The sequence below is a fragment of the Wasmannia auropunctata genome, unplaced genomic scaffold (genome assembly GCF_000956235.1).
Source record: "Wasmannia auropunctata unplaced genomic scaffold, wasmannia.A_1.0 LD336000.1, whole genome shotgun sequence".
Taxonomy (NCBI): domain Eukaryota; kingdom Metazoa; phylum Arthropoda; class Insecta; order Hymenoptera; family Formicidae; genus Wasmannia; species Wasmannia auropunctata.
Window position 1 is genome coordinate 3,504,333 of NW_012026890.1, and position 27,196 is coordinate 3,531,528.

Here is a 27,196-nt window from a genome sequence, read left to right on the forward strand (position 1 = left end):
GCCGTAAGAAATTCACCAATCACAGTCGAATATGAGAAGAATAATCGACTGCGATTGGTAAATTTCTTACGGCTTACGACTTACTGCTCCCATTGTAGATGGACTTTAAAGGTCCATAAGAGTAGTAAATCGTAAACCGTAAGAAATTCACCAATCACAGTCGAATATGAGAAGAATAATCGACTGCGATTGGTAAATTTCTTACGGCTTACGACTTACTGCTTCCATAAAGACAATTTTTCAAATATAATAAATCTAACTTTCTATCTATTCAAACTTAGTCTATTCATACATTCCTACTACAGGTACATGGACGAGGTTCGCACAATATTATTTACTTAAAGGCAACTTTTCAAATATAATAGGGCTAGTAATGACGCATTAAAGAAAAGAAATCCTCAGGACAATATCACTTATTGAAAGAAAAACTTTCAAATATAATAAATATAATTCTTTAGTCAAACTTAGGTATGTATTCCTGTCACAGGTACATGGGCGACGTTCGTATAATATTATCTTAAAGACAATTTTTCAAATATAATAAATCTAACTTTCTATCTATTCAAACTTAGTCTATTCATACATTCCTACTACAGGTACATGGACGAGGCTTGCACAATATTATTTACTTAAAAGCAATTTTTCAAATATAATAAATCTAACTCTCTATTTAATTAAACTAAGACATACATTCCTATTCATTGGTAGATATGTAGACAATGCTCACCGATAAAATGATAATAAAATTAGATACGTTATATACAAATTTTGTATTCAATAAATATTATATATTGGTATATTTGACATTTTTTTAAATAATTCTACTATTTCTACATTTTATGTCTCTGTTATATACCACTCTACTATGCTTAATATCTGTTACAAAAATGAAAACAACAAAATGAAATGCAATTAAAGTCAGTTTGCTATTCACTTAGATGTAATAATTGCTTAAGTCAATACGTACATATATGTTATGCTTAGATAAAACGCAGCATACGATTATGTACTTGCAGTAAAGTCACTGTGATATTAAAAAAGATGAACATCTCTTCTTCATTGAGGTCAAATTAATATTATTTAATCATACTTGTTGCATGTTTTTTGTACTTTATGATATCTGTTTTTTTTTATTTATATTTTAAATGCTAAAATTTTCTTTTGTACGTTTTTAATTTTAAGTAACTGCCACACACGTCACGTTATAAATTATATAAATTTTAATAAAAGCGTACTTCTTTTGAGTATTGCTATGTAAATCTTCTTGATTATTCAACCTATTGTCATTATTTTTTCTGTTTTATTTTAAAATATACGTCAATTTTTTTTACATATTTTTATTAAAACAACGTGTAATTGTTTAATCGCATTTTCGTTGTTCGGCAATGAAAATCTGAAATCGTAGGGCCATGAAAATATACTGTACAAAACTTTAAACTTACAGGCCAATATTCATAGTCTTATTTCAAGATCGTCTTAAGTAATGTCTTAAGATAGTTAATATGTGATTGATTTATGATATAAGGCCGATATTTATAGTCTTATTTCAAGACTGTTTTAAGATGGCTATTACATCTCTGTGATTGGCTTATAGCATCTAAAGATGAGCTTAAGACGATTTTAAATATACGGACTAACTATGAATATCGGCTATAAAGTATACATATGATACTCAAATGAATCTGATTAGATTAAATCTTCTTATCTTATTTTACAAGAAATGGATCCAAATGCTTCTCTCCTTTCTTCTGAATTAAATGAGCTTTGAATATGTTACAATATAGATTGAAAGAGTATCTTTTTAAATGCTCTTCCGCATGTTAAGAGAGTGAATCATCCCGTTAAAAAAAATTGAATGTAATATAATAATCTCTAAGTGTACATCATCGAAAAGAGATATGCAAAAATTTTACAACAAACTTTGCTATATCTTTTCTGGCCTATTTTTTCTAATTTAAGGGAAAAGGAAAAGTAATTATTTATACCAGGACTTTATATAGATATTCTACATTATAATATTTTAAATAATTATTTAAAAATACAAAAATTATTCGTACGGCTTTAAAATTATTTATAAAATAAGCAAACGTCTCCTAAGAACTTAGTCGTTTGTAATGTTTCCGCATTATGCAATGTTTGCAATTTAAATTCTTCTCTCTATGCGACACGCACTCTCTCTCTCTCTCTCTCTCTCTCTCTCTCTCTCTCTCTCTCTTTGATACCTATAGATTATACGGAATAAACTTAAAATGTTTCTCTGATGTATCATTTTTGTAAAAAAATACGTTTATTTTTATAATTACATATGAAATTTTATGTATCACATAGAATTCATTAAGACTTTTTTTTATATGTTTTACACACATATCATTACATCAATAACAAGATCTCATATAAGCATACCTAATATGTATTCAAAAGTTTATTGTAATGTTACAACGTTTGTCAGGACATTTTATTTAAAATTTTCATCAATAAACTCCAATCAAATATAATTGTTATGAGAACCGAGCGTTGATAACAATCGACACACTGACCTGTATATTGCTCGTCTTCAATTTTATTCGTTTATTTCACTTAAATGCTCACTTCACTGCGTCGTAAAGCTTGCCGCGAAGTGATATACGCGAAATAGAAGAAGACAGGTTTTATATCTACATCAGTGCCTTCTTTTATACAATCGGATGAAATTACGGGTCTAGGTATGGTTTCATTTGGCACTGCAAATGACGACCATCACGAACACGACATCTAATGATCTGCTTGGTCACTATATTTATACCACCAGACTTCCTGATTCATTCTGAGCCTTGGTAACCAAGACTCGATCAACATTAAACTCATGCTGATTTGTCCTTCAATAAAACAATAGACACTAACCTAATTGAGATAACTGAGCGACGATAAGACGATAGCAAGCGTGCGATTATAAACTGTGAATGCGACCAAGCAGCTGAATACGGATGCATTTATCATCTCGATATTGAAACAGGAGAGGGGCTTGTTTTATTAAGAGGATTGACAGACGTTAACACGTTAACGTTAACGCAAGTGTGCAGTGAATATGTAATATATTGAGTAAGAAAGATTCCCCGGAAGAATGCTGCATGGAATTCATCAGATTTTCAGGATGCACGATTTTCAAAATTAATTCATGCATTATTCGCCGTCGTCCATAATGCCGCCATCCTAAACTTGAATAATTTTTCCAAACGGCGAGAATATAGTGGAATTATTCACGAAGGTCGTTTATCATAAGCGTTATCTCGGGATATGAAATTCATATGTGATATTTAAGGGCAAAAAATCTTCGTCGACTTTACTCTGCATCAATATATGCATTTCGGTTATATACATAGATATTGTTCTTTTGTTAACGAAATGAGGTGAAATATGTATTGATAATTGAAACGGCAAGTGCTTCATGCATTTAATAATTGCTTGTTACATGTTTACATGCATGTGCATTTGATTTATTGCAAAATTGTGAATTTATGTTCAAATCTTTTTCGATTTTACTAAGCCTTAGCGAAAAGTATGAAGTAATCTACTAATCACTCAAATAATAAAAATATTGTATATTTTTACCCATGTGTGACGACTATATGAAGATAATCGAACACACTCTTATGTAATTATCTTATGGGCTTGCAACAATGGATTATTTTACAACGTAGTCGAATATGATATAGAAATGGATGTATTTTTTCCATTAATTTTAGAATTTATTTTTTCTGTTTTTTGCATAATGTAGAATAGCTCACTGTTGCAGTAAGCTCTTGAATTGCACGTACCGTCGTTTACGGATGTTTCCATATTTTTGTGATGCATATGTGCGTCCTTTTAACATTTTTTTCTAATTTATTTCACTACCATTTCAGATTTAATAATTATTAAAATTTTGAACAAATTTTGATATTTATAATTTTGTAATAGTTTATGCAAAAGCAAATTAAAATTGGAATTAATTTAAAAAATTTGTGACACCGTTATAAATTACATGTTGATCGTGAGAATTTCTGGTACGTGATTTTAAGTGTATGAAGCATGCATGCTATTAGGAAATAATTCGTATTTAGAATGTAATATAACGAAAGCAAACGAAATCTTATGAAAGTAAATTATATAGAAGTTAATATTACGTAAGTTATTACATAATCTAAAACATGTTTGGAATGATTTTTATCATTAATTATTAATCAAACGACAACAATAATATTAGATAATGATATTTCAAAGTATTTTTTCATATAATTAAATCATTCATGTTTAAAAGATGTTTGTTAAAACGTTTTTAACTTAAAATTATATATATAAATAGAAATTTATGCGTAATTAGTAATATAAAATATAAAAGTAATAAAAAAATAGGACTGTGATATATATGCATATAAGGTTAACTAGCTACTTGCACGCAAATGATGAATAAGCGGTTCGCATTTTATGTGCTTCAAACAATCTTGTAGAATCTTTATATAACCGATGATATTTTGTCCGTCAACAATTCGCACGTGTCGTTTCTCTGTTCAGGAAGTTAATTAGTGCGCGATCAAAATTGCACAGTAAACGTTACGACATCCATGCAAGTCATCATTGCCTGTGATATTTTCGTTGTATCATTTTATTCAATTTGGTTATGTAATCGATTGTCGCATTGGAATGATAAAGAAATTTTATCATGATATAGTAAATGTGCAGACATTTACTTTATATTATATTTGAGATTTTAACATGGCATTAGATTGATAGAAAATATGATAATGATATAATAAAATTGATATTTATTTTCAACACATTTATCTTATATCTATATGAAACTCTGAAAATTGTGTATTCTTATTTGGCATGTTTACAAAATTGATTTTAACTTATCCATATGCGCGTGTTTATGAGCAAGTTGTTGTCTAATTTCCCATTAAGATAAAATAAAGTACTCGTATCTAATCCCAAAAATTTTTGTAAAACATTTTAGATAGTAAAACTCAGTAACAGTTATTGATTATTAAATAATACTTTATATCTCATACATACTCTTAATTAAATTGATTTTTACTTACTTTCTAAATTTAATTAATTTAATATTGCATAATAATGAAACCATATGAAAATGACAAATGTAGGAAATTACATTTTTTTTTTAAATTAAAAGAGGAAAAAATTTTTTTAACATACAATATAATGATATTGACATGTAGATAATATTTTTTTGTATGTAAAATATTTAAAAATATTTTTTTAGTGTGGATATCATCCAAAACGGTGATATCCGAAACAGATATATTCGAAGACCACGACAGCATATAATGAATTAAAAGAATATTAAAAATATTTTTATGTTAAATTTTAGTATATGATATTTTAGTGTGTTGTTTTTTTTACAAACAACAATTTAGTTAATATATGGCTCAATACAAATTAAAATTAGTTTTAATACGATTGTGAATTACATCTAACAAAAATGCCCAATTTATATTGTGGTAATATTATATCTTAAATATACAATGACAATTATTATATTGCACAGACATCTGTTTGAATTGTATTGATCGCGTTTTATTTATTAGAAATTCTTAGAAAAAAATAAGTTTTAGTTTATTTGTTATAAAAATTTGTTATATAAGTATATTCTATAATAGCTTTTTTTAAGTAGATATTTATGAACTTTACAATGGTAATAAAATGATTGTACATCAGATTCATTATAAAATATCTTGATGATTAATGTCTTATTGATATTAATACTGAATAAGTTGATCGAATTGCAAATGAGGAGTTATTTATTTCTTCGAAGAATCAAAGATCTTTCATCGAGAAAAATACGTAATACAAATTGAACTTTAAATACTGTTTGCTTTTTTATCAGTCGCAAGAAAGATAATTAGTACATTCTAAATTACATTGATGATAATGATGATATATATTGATCTCAAATTCCGTAAGGGGCTTTATTGTGAGTAATTATTGCAAAATAAATATTAATTTGTCAAATATCTATGACAAATCAGGCGATTGGGCGAAATTCCTGAACGCATTTCGTAAGTCGATCGATGACGATGCATTTTTAACGGTTTAATTAATTCTCGGGCAAAGCCGATAAGTATCACTATTCGATTAAATCGTTAATGGCTATGACTAAAATTATATACTCGCGTGCAATTCTAAAGTATCGGCGCGCTACATTCGCAGTCCGTGCGATTTATTTATATGAACCGATTAAACGAAATGGACCGCTCGTCGGTAGTTTTGAGTTTTCAATTACATTATTCAGCGATCACGCGCGTCGCGCGAAACACATCGGCCGGCGTAGCTGTCCAAAATTCTAATTGCGTGCGATATTGCACGCGCGGTCATACGCGCGAGCGGAATAGGAAAATGACAGAAATTTCCCAGGCATGTTTGCGCAAATTAGAAATTGCGATGTGCAGCTGCACCTATCAAGCACTTTCGATACAACTTAATTCCGATATAGCGTTTTACAATTGTAAGTTTTAATACAAATTGATATGTGTGGATCTTTAATTATTCAATCAATAATTTTTAACTCATAATTACACCAACTCTGAATTGATATAACTGCAATTAATTATATTTTACACGATTAGGTAATATTGCAACATTTATATATTTATAATTTCGCAAAATTTAAAATATCATGGAGTACATCGTTTTTAATAAATACTATTTAACAAGTTATATATGAATATTAATATGAAGCTATTAGACAGTTACAAGTTGAAAATCTGAAAACGTTATATACACACGCAAAATAAAATATAATTATTATAAATATATAGGCATGAAATTAATCATGGTTTTAAAATAGATACATACGTGTCTACGATACGTGTGTTGCAAACAAAGCTTATTATTCAATACGTTACATCATTGAAAAATAATGTGTATTCATTCTACGTGGACTTGCAAGTTCAATTGCCTAATGATTATTTAACTATCCGTGATAAAATGATGATACTGTTTCATGCTGAGGAAATATAAATTGTCTCTATCATAGCAAAGGTCAAATGTATAAACGTACAAGATAGTCTAACAGTCGAATCGTACTCATTTACATACTTTTCAATGAAGTTTAAATTGCGACAACTCGTAGTGTATATAATATTATAATTACCATTATCTTTTTACTAACGAGCTGTTGAAAAATACTAGTTTACCCAGAAATAGATAAGAAACATAACGATATCAATTTCAGTATAGTGATTAATCGCAGTTTGAAGATATATGACTTTTTTTGTTTAACTCATTCTACATGTGATATGAAGATTTACGTCAGCGTTTCATTTAAATTCAAGTTAAAAAATTTTAAATTATAGTCAAGAAGAATTTTTTATTGCACGTGCAATGCTTTTATTTATAATTTTAACGTTTCAATTCTTCAAAAGTCTAAGTATTAATGATAATTATAGAATTGATTTTCCTAAAAATAAGTGAAGAAAATATTTCAGTAACTACATGAACAAGTGTATATAATTTCAATTATTTACGCAACGGGTTATATCGTAATTTGCGTAAACACATATATTTTACTCATAAAGTAATTATTTGTCGATATAAAGGAAGATATACATGTTACAATGAAGAATAATTATTCGATACAATCAATTGTAGATCGAGAATAAAAGTTAATATCATGATTTAAAAAAATGATACGATAAAATGATATTAGCGGTATCACTAGAAAAAGATAGAATATGAAAAAGAAAGAGTATATCGTTAGTCTGATTGAACGATGTCAATGACCATTTTATTAGCTTTATCGGCACATTCTAAATTACGGTATTAGCTTAGCTAAGAAAAATGCTGCAATTTGCACGTACGCATTTTCATCCGCGTTTAAATTACGCGTGATGAAAGATTATATTGCCGGCCTCGTGTAGATTTACAATCGTTACTCTGTTATTACATTGCGCACATATTTAGCTAATAGCGCGCTTTAAGTCCGTCGTAAATAATGTCTCGATACATCATTATTATTATTATTAAGTTTATTGATTGTTAGAATAGCCATTCAGAGAAAGAATAATGACTCTGAATAATAATTCCGACGTAATAAATACATAACCTTTATTTTTATCAAAATAGCAATAATTCTATGTAGATTTTTCTTTAACAGAATTTTAATTTAAGATTTATTTGTGCAGTGATATTTATATCACCGTTGAATATTTATACGTGTCGAAGAAAAGTTGCGTGAAATTAAATTTCTCTAAGGGAGGAGATTAATTCTGAATAAGTTAGAGAAGTTCTTCTAGCTAAAAGAAAACTCAAGGAATAATTTTAACGATGTATCTTCTAACTTTTGCAGAAAAGAGAAAAAAATATTGGCATGTCCTATAAAATTAAACGTATACAAATTAAATTTGTTCGATCTCGCGATGAAAATATATGATTTTTATTGAAACAGCGAAAAAAGCAGGAAATAGATTTTATTTCTTTTCATTGCAACATATGTTTTTATTACGCATTGTGATAAGATATCGACGCTGATGCTAGTATTTTCGACGAAATAGCCGACATATAAATTTTTATGTTACTCACCATCGAACGGTGTTTATCCCTCTTATGCGGTGTGGCCTTCTCTCCAGGCTCAATTTGCGAAATACCATCCGACACGTTTCGACGTTCAAATATCAATATAAGTTTCGTTAAGTCGTTGCAAAATGCGAACCAGTTGCGAGGTACTCCGGCTGAATGCAGTCGTTATGTTCCCACCGTGCTCGCTTCATTCACCCCCCGGCGACGCTCCCTCACAACCCTTCATGGAGTACTCGTTTCATGGAGCTCTCCTGCCATTCGCTCCTCGTTCGAGACAATTGTATGGCGTTGGGGGCGGAGGCGAGCTGAAAGATAGTCGGACACTAGCCTCCCGTAAGATCCTCCTTCGAATAAAGTGACAATTTCCAATGTTGCTTGAATTCACGGTGCAGAGCGGCTCCGGGGCGAATCACAGGATAATCCCGAGCAACGTCCTTCTCCAGTATCGGTTTTACAAGCGACGGCACTTCTTCTAATGGAGCCCGTGTCTGCAATGCATTTATGTTTACTGCGATTGCAGCTGCCGCTTACGTTTATTTCCGCTAAAGCGTCGATTGAAAGGATCTACATGACTGATACTTACGATGGATTTTCCGAAGAATAGTTACCTCCGAGAGGCAATCTTATCTTAATCCCACCAAACCGCTAGTACTCTTAATATCGTCGCGGTTGTAAATCGTACGAAAATTAATTTTCCGTGCTTAGAATTGTACAAAGGAAATATATAAATAAAGACTGCAGCTATTATCGGAAAAATTTATATTAAATCGAATTTATTTCTCTTAATATCGTCTTCTTTTTCATTATGAAATGTAAATCAAGTTAATTTTATTATTATTTGTAAGATTGATGTTATCACAAGAAATAGAAACTGCAATTGATTGAATAACGGAATTTCGATCAAAAAAATTGTGCGTAGTAAGACTAAAATTATTTCTACGTTCGAGAATTAATAATAGCATCTCGATATATTTTACACACACACACACACACACACACATATATGTATATACATATATTCTTTGGATAATAAGTATTTCACTCTTTCACAAGTTAGAAAACTGCAGCGATGGAAACAGTTTTATTTTAAAGCGCACACATTTATTTGCACTGGAAATTTTATTTTGTATACGATATTTTGTTTATGTAGCATTTATATTTATTTTTCCAGTTGTAAAAAATTACATATAAAATATAGTTGACATGTAACATAAAATACGTGAAATAAACCTCTCACCGCAGCAATTTCAGGTCATAAATAACACTGCAAAAATCGTAGAACAAAACATCAGATTTTTCATAAAAAACCTTTTATATTACATTGCTGCATATTACTTGCTAAATAAAACTCATACAAAACGTACATGTGATGAAAGCATAATACGCCGCACGTATCAGATAAGCGCTAAAGCAAGAAAACAAAAAATAGAGTCTTGAAAATATTAATTAATTTTCATTGGTCGATATACGCCATACTCGTTTTTCTCTTTCTTATAATTATTTTATAAATATTTTATTATTGGTAATAATTACAAATGAGCAGATTTCGGACTTACAATTAAACGAGATTCTCGATAATTAGCTTGCGGAGCGCACGATGTCTCAAGCTTCTCGTTTCTCTCCACATTTGAGGACAACTGACCTTTTCGTCGAGATCGTAACTTCAGCCAGTCGTACGAAAACATACACACAAATATCGCTGATCTGATTACATTTAAGTAATTCGGCTTTACTGACTGTGTCTCAATGTATCTATAGAATTAAGCATCTACACACTCTCTTTCTCGCTCTTTGTCTCTCTTTCTTCTACAGAGTTTTATTTAAAAGAACAACCTCTGCTATCCGTTATCGTCGCTGCGCTCCTCTCCTTCAGGAAGTTAATCTAATCAACCTGCGTCATCCCTGCAAAATTTCCAGTCAGTGAGGGAATGGCCGAGACGAAAATGAAACGTTCTTGAAGCCAGTCGATTCCACCGACGGCCCTCGCAATTTCCTTGATCTCCCTTATCGAAAAATATATCTTCCTGGGATGATCGCATATCGAGTTGAATGTACCCTCGAACCAAAAGTCGCATTTGTATTCCATCAAGTAGAACACAGATGCCGTGATGCATGCGACGAATGTCCTTCCATGCGGAAAAATAATATCAGCATGCACAATTTTCCTGACCTATTATATCCATGTCAGGATAATCGCGATTGATTTATGTACCAGAAGTTGATTGGAATTAAGGTAAAATGACAGAGCGGAGCATTACGATATTATTTAAAAATGTATTTTATACCGAGTAATTGACATTGACTTGGTATGATTAATGACAATCGATTTATGATTAATGCATGATTAATGCAGCAAGACCCGTTGCAATCTAACAATTTTTTTAAATAAAACAACAAAGAGTATAATACGTGTCGTAGTTATGAAGTCACATATATTGTTTATCGATTCTAACGAAGAGAAAGAAATGTACGAAAAAATTTATGTTTTCCTGTAATATTTCTTGAAACTTTATGCGCTGTTAGGGATTTACTACAATTGCCAGTCGTAATGACCGTATTGTCGGAGTCATATATAATTCGACGATGTCACTTGAAAGTTATGCGTATTGCGAGATGCGGTGCGGTCGTTTAGATATCGTCGATTGGTACCGGGGAACTTGGCTCAACGAGCAAACGGTGCTCTCAAGAGTCTCGTGAAGTGTTTGTAATGACTCTGCTGATTCTGGAATATCTGGTAGTTGGCAGTAGATGTGTCCCCTGACCCATCTTGGTTATTGGAAGGCGATAATGCAGTGCTCATCCAATTATTATCAATGAATGTCGTTCCTAAGAGCTGCTCGGCTGAACGATTTTTACACCTTGCTGGAATCGGTCGTTAGGCTCTAGATAATCACTCGATGGCTGGTGATTAATTTCTCGTTAATGTCAAGCTGCAAGAAAAATTCCATAAGGGTTTTCCATTGATACCACGAATTTTCTTGTTTGTCGTTGCTTAGAAAATTTAATGATAGGATTACTTTAATTTTTTTGTGGTTCAAGTTATTCGTTTTTTTAGTTTTACAGTTTTTAACAAATTTTAAAAATATAATTTAATACATTTTTTTATTCTTTTGTAGTTTAAGCTGATTGTTGCAATGAGCAGTCTACTATAATACAAAAGTTTTATTACTAATCTTGAATTTTGCTATTTAGAAAAATTTATGAAAATATTTAATATATTATATAAGGAATAATGTAATATGTTATTTGTTATATTGAATCTTTATACATGAATGGTAAGAATAATTGCCTAGAATAAAATTTAAAAAAAATCAGTATTGTAATCGACATTTAAACAATGTTTAGATACATATAAACAGATTTTAATTTTGAAATATTTGTATTATATATGAAATTTAATATAACAGAATAATTTAACAAAACAGAAATATTTATGCAAAAATAAATTTTAAACATATTGTTTGAATAATACAAAAAACTGTTTAAACAATATGAAAGAAATGCAATAATAACGATAAATAGAACTATATATTACATATTTTGATATATTTATTTACAAAAATTATATTTTTAAATGCATATTAATATTTTATGAAAATATTAATAAAAAATATAATAAAATATTATATAAATCTTGGAAACAAATAATATAGACTTAGGAAATTTGTTTTTAGTCATAATATTTTCAAAATTGAACATTTATTTCAGTTTGTACATTACTAAATTTTTAAATATTTTTATTAATTTTTTTTCTTAAAACATAAGATAGATAACAAAAATTATATTATTACATTATTTTGTTTTACTATTTTTTCAGTTTTTAACAAATTTTAAAAATATAATCCAAAACATTTTTTTATCTGTATTAGTTTTATACATATTTATAAATTCAATATCATATTTGATTTTACATACCATTAATATATGAAATAATAACTTTTTGTTCTGCTGTATTACGTTTTTTGAAAATGAATTAAATCTATGAGATCTTTTTGAAATATTAGTTATAAATATTAATTATTATGATGAACGTATTACTTTGTTAATAAATTATTTAATGTTATTTAAATATCAAAGAATTTGATTTGTGTACGATATTAAGCTGATAAAAGATGACAAAACGGAGGAGATTATAATTTCCATAAGACTCATATAAGATAAAGATCTGTTCGAATGATATAAGCAAAGTCATCTGGGGAATCCTGAACACGTCCACTTTGTATACGACCAAATTTATCAGGCGGAACCTAAATAAAGCCCGATCTCTCTGTGGAACTAGGAAGTCATATCACGCTTCGACCCTATGACCACGAAATCCCAATTCCCGATTCAGGAAATGGCATTGTTCCTGGTAGAGAAACTTCGATCTGAAATGAAAGCTTTTTTACCGCGTGATCGACAGTAATGCTCATAGTTTCCGGAAATGCATTATTAAAAAGCTCTTAACTGCATATATAACACATTTCCGGGTGTCGTCAATAACGGTTCGATACACTGTGTAATGGATCGTGAATAATTCACTTCACCTATCAGAGACATTCGGACAGATTACAATATGTTTTTAATCTTCTATCCCAGTAAATCAAATACTTATTTCTACAAATTTATATAATTAAATGAATAATTATTATTTAACACGAGAAAGAGCATAATTTCTTATGTACAAAGATTTAATGAATTAGTATGATTTGTGCAAACATTCAATGTAGTTATTAAGACATTGTTTTATTTAACTGGGACATTAATTAATGCTCTTTGATATCGCCATACTTCTTTAAATTTGTAACTTTACATTGCTTTCACGTGTTCGTTTCTTATTCATAAGGAATAAGATCTGCCGTTGAAACGTAAACAAGAGGGGGGATATAATATTCACGAAAATTCAGTGTCTAAAGAAATCTTTTCGCGACGAAGTCGAGGACCTCGCAAACGTCTAAATTTCACTATCGCGCATTACCCGCTAGGATTTTGCGCCATTAGCGGCCGCGATTCGTTGGCTCGAGTGAGGTAGGCGGGGTTAAAAAGCTCTCGTGTCGAGGGTAAGTTCCAAACTTTCGCGATGAAGGGCATAAAGTTCTAGGAAGCGGGTAGGAAGCGTCGGTGATACCGGGCTACAGTAACAATGAGATGCAGTGTAACTAAGCCCTTTTAAACCACCTCCCTCCCTCCGCGTTCGTGTCCGACCATCCCTCCGCACCTTTTCTCTCGCTCTACCTCTACGACGACGACGACGACGACGACGACGACGACGACGACGACGACGACGACGGTTGCACTTTCTCGAGCTTTCATTTAGGAAAACAATTGTGAAAGCATTGCGCACACCGAAAGAGCAAAGCGATGCGCGTGGCCTAAAAAGGAGAGAAAAACCTTCCCCTCTATCCTCCTCATCACGCCCGTGTGTCCGCGCGCGCGTCATGAATACTACTGGCGGTGTAAACTCGCACTCGTAGATTCGTTCGTTGCAAAGGATACCATCGTCATTGTTTTATTTCGCGGTCGCGAGAACATGCTTGGGTTATGTATGGATTTCCTGCGGCGGATTAAAGTGCCCTTTGTTGTAAATCCAGGGACCGCGAGTCCCCGCGCGCGCGGTCGAGTGCGCCGAGCGGCGCGGAGTATTGACCACGATTTATTATTTAAGTTTCCCTGAAGTGCAATCAGTAATTCATAGAAAATAGAGGTAAGTAACGTTAGCGAGCAAATGTTGCGTGAGTAATTATGCTAGTCTCTATATATAAGTTTGGCATACATTTGGTACGTATGTTGTTACGCTCTCTGAACAGTGCACATAAGTGTAATAAAAAAAGTTACAGTGTGTTTGATATTTTATATATTTTATGTATCGAATTTTTTTGAATTATAAACATTCATGAGAGATAAAATATTCCAATGTAGCGCGACATTCTGTTTATATATTTAGTTTATACACTCATTTCTTCAATACTGTTTCTAATATTCAAAATGCATCTTTTAATTCTTCGCTACAATTGTTTTTAACGTAGAATCAATATTCAGAATATTCATTTTTAACGTAGACTCAATATTCAGAAGCAATTTCTTTTTACGCTATTTCTGCAAAGGATCATTATAAGTGTAGAATATTTCATTTTCCAATTAATTCATCTAAAGGTGCAGAGGAAAGGGGGGTGAGTGGTTCTGTGAGTCTAAGTGGCATTTAATACCTTTACAGGGGCGAAGTATCTCGAGATGAAGGTCTATTTCTTTCCGAGCAGAAGCACAAAATGGTCTGCCACCTGCTTTGTAGGGTGCTTTTATTTAAAAAAAAAAAAAAAAATTGCGAAAGCATCACGCGTTGAAGAAAAGCTGAGTGGCGGCACGCGCGCGTCACCTGAAAAGAGAAATTCTTGTACGATGAATACTCACGTGACACAAAACTCGCCTTTGGTGGCGGGCTCGTTGCTGCGGAGACAAACGTTCACGCGTGCTTTCGTTTTGGATGTCAGAAAGACAACCGTCTCGCCGTATGCAGATATCTCGCAGGGGATTCAAACTGCCCCGCCGTCACGTAAAAGAAACGCGGATGAATTTATTTCGTCTTGGGGGAGAAAGAAATGTCCCGGAAATATTCCCGGAACGTCGATATTGATGCTACGCGGCAAAGAGTAGACGCGTATACATGTCTACGACGTCTCCTTTGAGAGAAGTAGTAATACATTCTACGAGTATGTTTGTGAGTGTTTATGCAATTGGCAATCGCGATCTTGGTGAACAATCCGTAACAATCCGTTATACATATTGAAGTCTACGTTAATCCTTTTTTATTTACGATCAATTTACGACGTCAACTGCGACTGCTTTTTTACAAGACATCGTCTTATCCGAACTTACCTGTAATTATCATTATTATAAACGTAAAAAGTAGTAGCACTTAGTTAAATAAACTATTTGGTTAACGAACTTTCACACGCAAGAAGCTTAACTGCTTACGTCACGATTCGAGGAACCTTCCATATTGACCTGGCATGAACTCTCTCTCTCTCTCTCTCTCTCTCTTGTCTCTGATGGTTAACTCGCACTGGAAACCAGAGTTTCGTCCGCTGTTATCGGTTAGCCGAGACCTTCGACCGTCTTTCTCATTTGAACTGTTTAATTGTACATCGAACGGACGGAGGATCCCCTATAAGCTTCGGATTTCCACGATCCACTGTATTTTCATCACGACCGCGGTGCTCTGATTGCTGACATTATTTGAAATTTCACGTGTCTGATTGTGACAGCATCAGTAATCATGGCGAGCCTAATCAATCAGCTATCAAAGACTTAAGTACGTATGGAAATATATATAAAGCAGCAAATTGGAACAATTACTGTATAACGTATATACATACCTATATTATCATGTATTATATGTTAATTGTCTGAAACTTCGCGTTTTATGTAAGGGTCGAAAGAAACTATGCATATTCTTTATAGCGATTGAAGATAAAACACATCAGAAGACCAGATGGAGGATAAAAGATATAACGAAATTATTTAGACTGAACTTCCGACATTACAAATTCTTAAAAAAAAATTTAATATTTATTTTGTAAAGATAAATATTTATGCATTGTGTAAGCTTATAGAATGCATATCTATATAATCACTAACGATACCATAAGTAATGATAATTAATTTTGATATGCGCTTTGTGTATCTATTCTATGCAGATATTCATAGATATTAGCATATTTTTAATACAAAAATAATATATCACAGCTTTTGGGCATTTATCTTAATTGATGTGATCTCTTAATAGTTGCACATTTAAGAGCAGAATTTTTTTTTAAAGTCTTATCACATACATTTTTATCGTAATTGATTATTATATTATATTTAAGTATCATGTTGTTTTCTTATAATGATTATATTTTAATTTAAAATATTAAAAAAAAACGATAATTTTATAAGTGTAGTATGTGTAAATATACAAAACACACACACACACACACACACAATGATACTTATTTGTATTATTATTTTACATGGCGCTGTTACATTTTATTATATTTAATTTATACATCACTAGGTGTGTGTGTGGGATACACATTACAGAAACTAACATGATTTATAGTTTCAATATTTTAATAATTATATATTGATTAATAATTAATTGTTTAATAAATGATGTTTACTTATTATTATTAACTATGTTATTCTGACAATTATTAACATAGGTCTTAATTTATCATGCAGAAAAAATACATAAAATATATTACTATTATAATATTAGGCTGTAATACAGCCGATGCAAAATAGCAATGTTTTTAAAAAAATTTAGTGCATATTTATTTGAGGATAAGATATTTCGATGGGAATCTGTTAAAGAGGTAAATACTTATGACTACAATCAACAACTGGAAGTTCAACAAAGCGATACGCTTGCGCCGAAAATCTTAGGAACGCGCTCTTCGCGAATCTACGCAAAGCTGGAATTTAAATTGCACGCTAAGCTTGCAGGGCGAGCTTTTCCTTTTATCGCTAAATGTAATTTGCATATTTCGTTTAAACGATGAACGACCCGATAGCACGTTAAACCGGGCAAAGAGATAACATTCGCGTGCACACACTTGGAGCATGAATGGGCCAGGTCTTTCGGGATAATAAAGGGCGTATGGGCAAAATTGTCCTTTAAACTGTACGACATTGTCAGGCGTGTCTAACGACAGATTTCGGGTTGGCGGCGGCGCCGGTGCGCGTCCTTCGCATATCGCTTATGGATTCGGCCGAATCGAGATTCGTTCTCCCGATGTCGCCGGAACTTCGCTTAGACCAGGCAATTAAGCGTCGCTTGACACGTACGGACGGGGATGAAAATCCCATCGCGCTGTTATTTCGTCGCCTCCTGATACCACCTCTGACTACCGTAGCGAAGCTTAACGCTTTAATCTGTTCCGCGTCGTGCAACTTCTCGCCCTCGGATTTTCGACGAGGGGACGATTACGGAGGGTTTGAGCAACTGCGTGTTCGGAATAATAATTATTGTTGTTTAGCGAAGTCGTCGAAACGTGCCGCAGCATATAAAGTCATTTCACCCTTACGTCTCAGCATTTTCTTTGTATAGATATGGAAAAAAATATGGGATTCCGAAAGACAAAGCATTCGGAAAATTGAAGTTATTTCTATATCATTGTTTTTTTTATTGAAAGCGACTCGAAGGAGTGTCTTCCCCTATTTTTATATACCGCGCAAGATATACTCGGCACAAATTAAGTTATTGTTGTTGAATTGGAATAAAATTGTTTATTTAATACATCCGTTGTTGTGAATAAAAAATAAAAATTAAAAATTCCAAAAGATTTTGGTATAAGTATTTCATGAAAGAAAGTAGTTTTCTCTCTCGTTGCAAAAATTTTACAACTATATCCTGCTTTAAAAAATTAATTTTTTTTTCTGCGTTTTTTCTCAGACAGCATACGTATCAAAATCAAAATGTAAGATGTCTTTAAGACATCCCGTTTGTACATACATGTGTGCTGTCTGGGTAATTAATTTTGAAAGTTTAATAGTACTTAATTAATGTACGGTGTATAACGGCATATAAAAGTTTATGACAAACTGACAACATTTTAAGAACACTTTTAACTAAACTGATAGTTTTAGTGAAATTTTAACAAATCTCTTTAGAAGCAGACATTTCTTGAATTATATTTGTACGCGTAAGAACAGTATTAATTTATTAACAGAATATTTTACAAAATTTCTGACTGACAATGACATTCGAAATTAATAATGCCAATTAATGCATCAAATATGCAAGATATTTAAATTTAATATGTTTAAAGAGGTGAAAAAGTCACAGCTATAGAATTAAAAGAGGATATTTCCTCTCATATATATTTTTATGTTAATACTGATATTTATAATTCACATTATATTTCAATTTATATTTCACATTATAAAATTGCTACGTTAAAAGTCTATTTTTAACGTAGAAACATAAGCATAGTGTTACCTACTATTTTCTCGCAGTAGATACGATAAATGTTCGAAAACATGCGAGCGCGATATGCACGTGTTTTCCGGTTGGCGGTGCCGGTACTACGCGAAACTGTTCCGGCTTCTGTTTGTTACAGCCTAGCATAAAGCCGAAGGAAGACGCCTGTCTTTGTTGCGCGCAACAACTTTTATATGTGCTACGTGAGCGTGTAATAACGCCATTTGCACTTACCGTCGGGGCCCAGTCGCCACTTTACCGTGAAACGTTCGCTAAGTTCTATACTGCAGCTAAATACCATTCCACAAATCTGCCTTTCAACAAACGGCAGATAACGCGCCGTTGCGCTCGCGTGCCTCTTTCTTTTCGCGCGCATTCCTGTTGCGCGCCTCTGCTGCAACAGGAAAAAAGCTGCCCAATAAGGTATCATCACGAAATACTTTTCTTCAGGCTGTCATCGTGTCTGCGAAAAATCTGCAAATTTCAGTCTTGGCATTCCTTTTCGAAGAATTATATTGGTTCCTTCCGGCGGCAGTATATTGAATAATCCAACGTAATAATGTTATCATCCTTGATAAATGCCGGCACGGAATTCTGCACGATTCCATTTGCCATCGGATCGTCCAACGAAGCGGAAGAAGTAAGAGATTGCAATTAAAATTAGAAGACCCCTCCATCTCCAAGTTCTCGGTAGATCCATACCCAATTGGCAATTGCGCGCATTGAAATACCGATCGTCCCGCATGTCGGGAACGTAAAACGTTCTCGCCATTAGGACGCTAAACCCCGGCTGAGTTACAGGAACGATTACGATCGTAAAAAAGGAGGATAGGATTACGGTCGCGTAAGGAGCTGAGGTTTACGAGCGGGCAACCGCCCCCGTGTACCGGACAGACTGATTACAAATCGTATACATGGAAAAGGTATAAAAAAGAAACTTTCCGGCGATACTTCGCGATCGATACTCGCGTGCGAGGACGTCTTAAGCCTCTCTTGGCTTGGCGGTTCGAATTTCGTCGCGAATCCCTTGGCTTGGCATAAACGTGTCTAAACAAGCGAGTCGGTTTCGCCGGTTGACGATGACGCGTGCCACTGCGGCATTCGCGGATGGCGAGTGGAAGACCCTGGACAATTCGGCGATCACACCGGTGGAAACTATTCGCTGTCTGTATGCATCTACGCGGCTGACATCGTCAGTAACTATGCGCGGCGCAGAAGTCAGGCTAAATTAAACTAGATATGCCTCACGGTACACTTCCGTCCGGCGCTTCCGCGGCGGCTCTCGTGTTTCAGCTGCGCTCGAAACTATTAGCTCCGGTATCCCGGCCGATCGCCAGATTTCACTCCGTGAAGAGTCTTATTGCGAATATCCGCGACTCGTTTCAGCGCGTCATCGCGCACTATGCATTTCAACATTCTCTCATCGGTTGCAAGCCAGCCGCATCGTGCAATGGTGTGCGAAAATCTCTTTGATTTTATTTAAAAAAAATGTTAAGAATAATATTTCTAAAGAAGCGTGACACGCGTGCGCTCAAAGTAATATTATTAGAAATAATGTTTATAATAAAATGCAAAAGTAAGTTTAAGTTTGCAATTAAAATGATGAAAATTGAGGAGAAGTAAATGTGACATTCGATTGCCTAGGGATAAAATAATCTTGACCACGTAAAATAGTTTGGTTTACCGAAATTTTTCACACCGCGGGAATGTACTACTAGAACGTGAAAATCCCCTTAGCCGAATTTCCTCAGAGGGTTGACACGGCCCGACTCGTCGATGTCGATTCTCAAAATTTCAACGTATTTTCAGCGTACCCTTTTCTTCCTCCCTTCGTTCATGAGATGATGATCGCGCAGATCTACGAGGCGTGGGTTACCGTACACAGGGTTAAGCCTTTAGGCAAGGTGAAATAGTTGAGCATTTTTACACCCGACGACGACTAAGGCGACGTTCCCTTTGAGAAACGCCCGAAAGAAAATGAGTAAATATAGGCGTCGGATCCCCTTGCTTTTCCTTGCCCGCGGTTTCGCATCTGCCTGAAGAGTAAGCGTCTTTAGAAAATACCATCCTCCTCAGCGGCCCTTCCTCTGTGCTTTCACCACGCCTCTGGCGCTCTTGCCCTTTTTATGGGTACATCTTCCTTCGCTCGAAACAGCGCTAAAAAGGGGAATTCGTGGCTAACGTCGTTCACTTGCTTGGTTGAAAACCCGATTGGCGCTGAAATAGCGATCCCTCGATGCATTCGAGCAATCTAACCCTTTGAGAATCATGCAATTTTCTCATGCCAGGTGTAAAGAGCGACCTTTGCAGTTTACAGAAAAATGCGAAGAGATCGATCTTGATTTGTACTTGTGATCCTTTCAGATGCTTTATATCTATATTGAATGTTCACAGAAAAAATATTAAATGTATCAATACGGTACAGAGATGTAGAGTATTAATTTTTTTTACAATATATACATATATATTGATTATATATGAACTAATTTATAGTGCATTGGAATTAAATATTTATGTGCAGGTTACATTATATGTTTCCATATCGATAGTGAAATGTTTCGATAGTGTAGTACATGCAATTTCTGCTTGTATTTCTTCTACTTCTATGGAATGTCTTTTTGCATGCCTTTTTAATACTGATTTATAACCTGTATGTAATGAACTGCCACAAAATTTGCATTTTGCAAGAAATAAGTCTTCTTTGGAGAAATTTTTCCATATGGAGTCGTTGTCGTTATCCCATCTTAAACGATCCTCTCTATTATCTATTTGGTGATTATGATACAAGTACTTTCAACTTCATATTTCCTTGGGCGACAGAATATGTTGTATCACAATAATTGCATGTTGCAGTCCCATCACTTTTAGTAAAATGATCCCACACCCAACTTTGTCCATCCTGTAGAGCTGCCATTATATCAGCAGTATCGCAGTTCGTATGTTACTAAATACGAGATACCGTCTACACTAAGGAAAATATAGGGAAAGACTGTTTGGGAAAGGTCGATGTGAAATATGTCATTTTTCATTGAAATGTAAATATTAACATGTTGTTCGAATCTTTCTAACAGTCAGTTCGTATGATTTTGTTTCGTCTTACTTGTGTGATTCCTTTAATGGATTATTAAAATTATTACATATATATTTTGTCCACTTTGACAAGTTAAAACGTAATACATAGTAATAAAGGTTAATACAAATTTAATTTTCTTGATAGGACAGATGATCGTTATAAGTTCAAAAACGGATTCACTTTTTAAAATCTTTATGAATACGTGTAATTTGTTTGAAATAAACTGAAAAAAATTTCTTTTGAAGTGTACCTTTTAACTTTGTATAAAGTTGCTCTGAAAGAAGTCTTTTTCTTGTTTATAATGAATTCAAGAAGAATCGCTTACTTGCGAGCAAGACGCGACAGAGTTTTATAAATTCTTGTATATAAAATCCATACACGATTACAAACAGAAGCGCTGCAGCATTATGAGGCCTTCCATTTTTATTATAATAAAATAATAATAAAATTCGGGTTCGATTCCTGGCTGAGAACATGAGAAGATAGTTTTTCGCAATAAATTTCTTTATAAATTCGGTGAAAATGATTCGTTTAGATGCAAGTTAGCATTTATTTGACGTCGCGAGGGAGGGGGGATTTATTAGATGCAAGTGAGCATCAAGTATTTCACAGGATAAAATAGATGCTTTGAGCATCGATTTATTAGATTGTCTTCGGTAATTTAATTGTGATATTACATACTACTCGGTTCGAAGCTGCGATTAAGCACGCGATTTAAATCCCCTTAAAATCTTTTAGATTACTCAGTATCCATCCTGTATAGACACAAATAAAATAATTATATTTGTTTTTATTAACAACTACAGTTGTCGTTAAGTTTAATATATAAAATCTTTTGTGTGCGGAACGGAGAGTGCGTGTAGGTACATGGCGTCATTTTTTATTTTTTTTTAAACGTAATTTTTAATCGTAGTAACTACAATACTAAATCTTTCGCCGGTTTCTGGTGCAAAAACGTTTGCTAGATGCCTTTTACATTCGATGAACTAAACAGTGTTGACACCAGTAGACCAGTAGCCTTCCGAAGTTTCGCTTTGGAAGAGAATACGCATTAGGCGTAACCGACGAGAAGAAATTGCTGGAGATAAATGAGCGGTTATAGATGAATAGGACATCGGAGATGCTGCTCCCAAGATAAATAAGAAATTACGTAAGCTGTGTCGGGAAGCCGCGGAACTTTTTCAACTCGTAAATAAGGAAAAACCCTGCCTTGCGTAATCGCCGCACCGCGACGGAATCAGATGGCTGTAAATTGTCTTAGTCGTCGTTGTTGTTGCTGGGGCTGAAAGAGAAGGAGCGCTGGTATGGGGATGGTCTGCGTCCGTCGTAAAACAGGAGAGACGGTGGTTAAGCGAGCTTCTTTTTTTTTCCTCCTTTCTTCCACCATGTGGAGGAATAACGAAGAACGGTTGGGGTAACAGGAACAGACCGCACTTCGGGCGCTCGTGTCTCCTGCAGCGGTAGTGGAGAAATGTCTCGAAATATGGGACGTAGGTTTTTAGTTTCTCAAAATATATCTCCGTATGACTTGCTTTGTGTGCACAGAGAGCTAATAGAGAGACGCAGCAAGTCATTTTCTTCGTGGATGTTTATATGCAAAAGCTGTGCTATAAGCTGACAAATACATAGGAAGCGTTTTTCGGTAGCGAAAATTAATTATAGCCATAATGAGCAGTAATATTAGCAATTATTATTTAAACTTGTGTATAATTATCAACTTTTTATAATTTTGATTTTATAAAACTTAATTTATTTAATGCTCTTGTCAATTTTATTATTATTATTATTTCATTATTAATAACAGATGAAACAGTTTTGATTTTTAATATTAAAATTAGGAAAAAATATATTCATGGATAAATATAAAATATAAAATTTAATAATTATTAAGAATAATTATTAAGAATGTATTTGAATTACATATATTTATATTAAAATATAGTAATCAGAATATATTTTAAAGCATTCCAAAATTATAGATTAAAATTATATCCAAAATTAGATCCAAAATTATAGATCTTACCAAATAGCAAAGTGAGCGAGATAAACTTTGTCATTTTTAATTCTAAATTACTAAAATTTCTAAATAAATTTTTCAAAGTATTACTTATTCTTATCGCCTTTGTTTCGGTATTTCTTATTGTAATAACGATTCAGATAAATGGGCTGAACCATACGAATTTCAGAACGTATGAAATATGAATTTACCAAAACTTTTCTTCTAGAATAATGAAGTTATTTTGTTAAGAAAAGAAAAATATTATTTTATTCTTAGTCTTATAGAAATAGCAGAATAAAACGACTGAAGGGTAAAAATTAGGTCCAGTGAACAGAAGCGTGTTGCTCGTGACTGAAAGACAATAAGAGGACAGTGGAAGTGTGAAGTTTCTCTGGAAAGGCGAGAAGATCCATTTCCAAGTTTCACCCTTCCTACGTGTAGGATGTGACATCATTGAAAGTTTGTCAAATTCTGTTGCGTATCTTAAATCATCCTCTTAGTCAGAATGTTCCATTTTGTTCGGATTTCATATTTCAAAAATCTTTGGCGATAATGTTTGTAGTTTTTCACCTGTAATGACGAAAGATGAGAAGTATATATAATTTGTATTTTGTATAAATTTTTCTATTACAGAAAAATGCCAAAGTAAAGTATTAATTTAATCTACTAAGAGATCTAAAATAATTACTTAAAAATTATGTTTAAATGTATATTTGTATATATATACAATTACTACAATTAATACAATCTACAATTAAAATAGATAATTTGGAAAGTAATCGAAATAATTTTTTATATTGAAATTTAATAAATAAGAAATTGTTTTTTCTTTGCTTGCTATATACATGTATATATTCGTGCTGTACACGATATATTTCATTTAACTTCTGAGGCTATGAGTTTTTTTAATTTAAAATCAACAACGAAAAACATCTATTTTATATTTCACATACAATATATATTTCGCATTAGATTGGCAACTGCGAGCATATCTTGAATACGCTGAGTATTAGACTGAATGCTATATTGTATATTTCGATCACGTACGCGTCAGCGAAGATGTTGATAGTTTATTCCCTTAACCAGCAATAAAGTAATCATACCAGAATGTTTCTTATAATTTATCCACTATAGCGGATATTTGTACTATTCTTGAAAGGATTGTCGGTGGAGGAGAAATGTGATTTGACATACTAATCTCAGTCTACTCATAAATAGCTAATATAAAATATAAGATTATAAAAAAAGCTCATTGAAAAACGAGGAACTGTTATGAGGAGCTGTTATTAATAATAATTGATACATTTAGTCATTTATCAATTCGGTCGTTATAAGTACAATATTAAAGTTTTCTGTGCAATACTCCTTGATAGGTGCACTGGATTTCGCGAATCCTATTTGCAACGTATCCACAATGAGAAATGATCAGCCGTAGGAATGCCGCATCATGAGAAAGAAGTTAATATGAAGAAGCGCGTCAGGCGAAGAAGCTCCGCAAAATGTAATGGCGCAATTCACACGGTCTTTGCGCAAACGACGATCATTCTTCTCCCGAAAGGCGCGCCTTTCATGCGCAACGACGTGTCCCGGCGATAAGAACCGGCATTCGCAGGAATTCATGAGCCGCGCTTCACGATGAACGAGCCTCGGATATGGGGAACGCGGGATCGAGGTATCAGGAAGAGCTCGTTCCCGCGGAATCGTTTGGTAACGCGGTCCAAGAACATTTCTCATTCCACCGGGAAGCTCTCGCCCCGGGCCGGCTGATATTATCGCGGGGGAGAGGAAAAAAATTATGCGGCTAATCAAGAAGCGCGAGTGTGTCACTCCCCGCTCGATGTATCAAGTCGATGGATCTGGCGCGAGAAATGACCTCGTTCACGTAAGACGTTTTCAGACAATGGCGTAACGCCTTCTCAATCCGGATATCTCATCTTGATTTTACTTTTGCTTTTTCTGTATTTGAAATGAGTTTTTATGAAGGCGATTTTTTAAGTTGTCCGCAACTTACCACGTTTCAAAGTATAATTTAGAAAAAACAGTAAGGCGGGTTGTTAATAGCAAATATTTTAAAAGTTTATTGTGTACGAGGAAATTTTTATGCACATTGGATTTTAAAAAATATTATTCAAAAACTTCTATTTTTCTTTGCTATGCAAAATAGGATATGAGTTAGGTATTAAAAACACAACGAAAGTAGAGAGATTGTTCCGAAACTTTATTTTTACTGCATGGCACTTTGAAAGCTGCTCATCGTCGATCGTATAGAAATGAGAATCTGCCTCGCGCGAAAATCTATTTCGCACAAATTTACGTGTAAAGTTCAATATGGTCTAAAACGTGTTCTCCAATCGATTAGTCAATGAATATTCAATGCGGTTTCCACGTTGGGTTCGTGCGATTGCAGTTTCATTCTACCAGCTTATCCTCAGATCTACGATCGTCGCGTAGACCGTAACTTCGACAGTTACGCCGGTGCGACGGTCCTCCGGTGGCGCAGAGAGGGCCACTTCCGGTCCTCGAAAACGGAGGTCACACCCGCACTCCCTGCGCGGACCGTCATCGCTCATAGAATTTTCGCCGCAATCTTTCGGGATGCCCTCTCGGATGTCCCGGACGAGCGAGAAAAATGCGAGGGGGTTTGGTGAATCGATGTGCTTGCATTAAATATCTTGGCACGGAGCGCAACTGCGGGCGGATAGTTCGGCACGTTCGTGCGAATCGTTTTTCGTGGTGGTGTCGGCGGCGGCGGCGGCGGCGGCGGCGGCGGCGGCGGCGGCGGCGGATGATTTCTCATGGAAAATCGCGAGCTCTCGTTGTAAGAGTCTGAAGGGTGCAATCGGAAATCTACGGCAGCCGCGAGCCGTTGATGAATCGTAAATAATCCGAAAACTCTTTTCAATCGCAATGTCAGTCACGGTCGTGCGGGACCAGTTTACTGACCGTGCCACTCAAGGTGATTGACGTTGAGGTTGAACTTGTTTGGATTCTCGTCACTATTTTATAATTTGACTCTCTTTCGCTCTTTTCAATATCTCCCGATATTGGAAATATTATCCTCCGATAGCAAAGTATTCGTAGTCTTTTAAAATTTAATGGTCACGCTATAATGCGCTTTTTCATTCCGAATTATTTACTGGGTGTAGCGCTATGCGATTTAATCGCTCAGTTTGTTTCCATTTTTGCAATTAGTACAATGAAATTACCCATGATTTACTTTATGTATTTTAAAAAGCATTATGATAATAAGCAATTATAAACACATGTTTCTCAATTTCATTATGAAAATCATATGTAACCTCATAAAAATTCATTTAATTCTTTGCAGCGAGGTTTTTTATGCAGGGCACGAAATTGGAATATGATTCGATACGGGAAAGGTTGCAGAGTTCACGCACGAAAACGACTTTGTCGCTCGTAGGCCGAGCACGCGTTGGTCCCATTGTTAGGAAAATGTGTCTGGATGCTGGGTGAAAAGGGTGGGTAGGGGAGCTCCTGCTGGAATCGACGTAACGTATCGACACTATAAGCAATGCGCATTGTTGCGCTTGCACCTAGCGTTTATATGTATACATCGAACCGAGTGCCGACAGACAAGCGAGAAGCAAAATTTAATTCCACCCGCGCGAAT

General features: G+C 34.0%; 2 protein-coding genes across 8 annotated transcripts in view; one reads left to right on the forward strand and one right to left on the reverse strand.

Moving 5' to 3' along the window:
- LOC105453385 overlaps positions 1–2,971 on the reverse strand; it is a 9,860-nt gene extending 6,889 nt beyond the window's left edge. Inside the window, exon 1 of one of the 2 annotated variants that reach the window (XM_011695298.1) lies at positions 2,881–2,971. The gene's annotated coding sequence lies outside the window, so the exon portion shown is untranslated. The other variant, XM_011695299.1, reaches the window with a different exon arrangement.
- Positions 1–27,196, forward strand: part of LOC105453387 (basement membrane-specific heparan sulfate proteoglycan core protein-like) — a 189,522-nt gene that overhangs the window by 42,240 nt on the left and 120,086 nt on the right. The gene's annotated exons all lie outside the window — the stretch shown is intronic.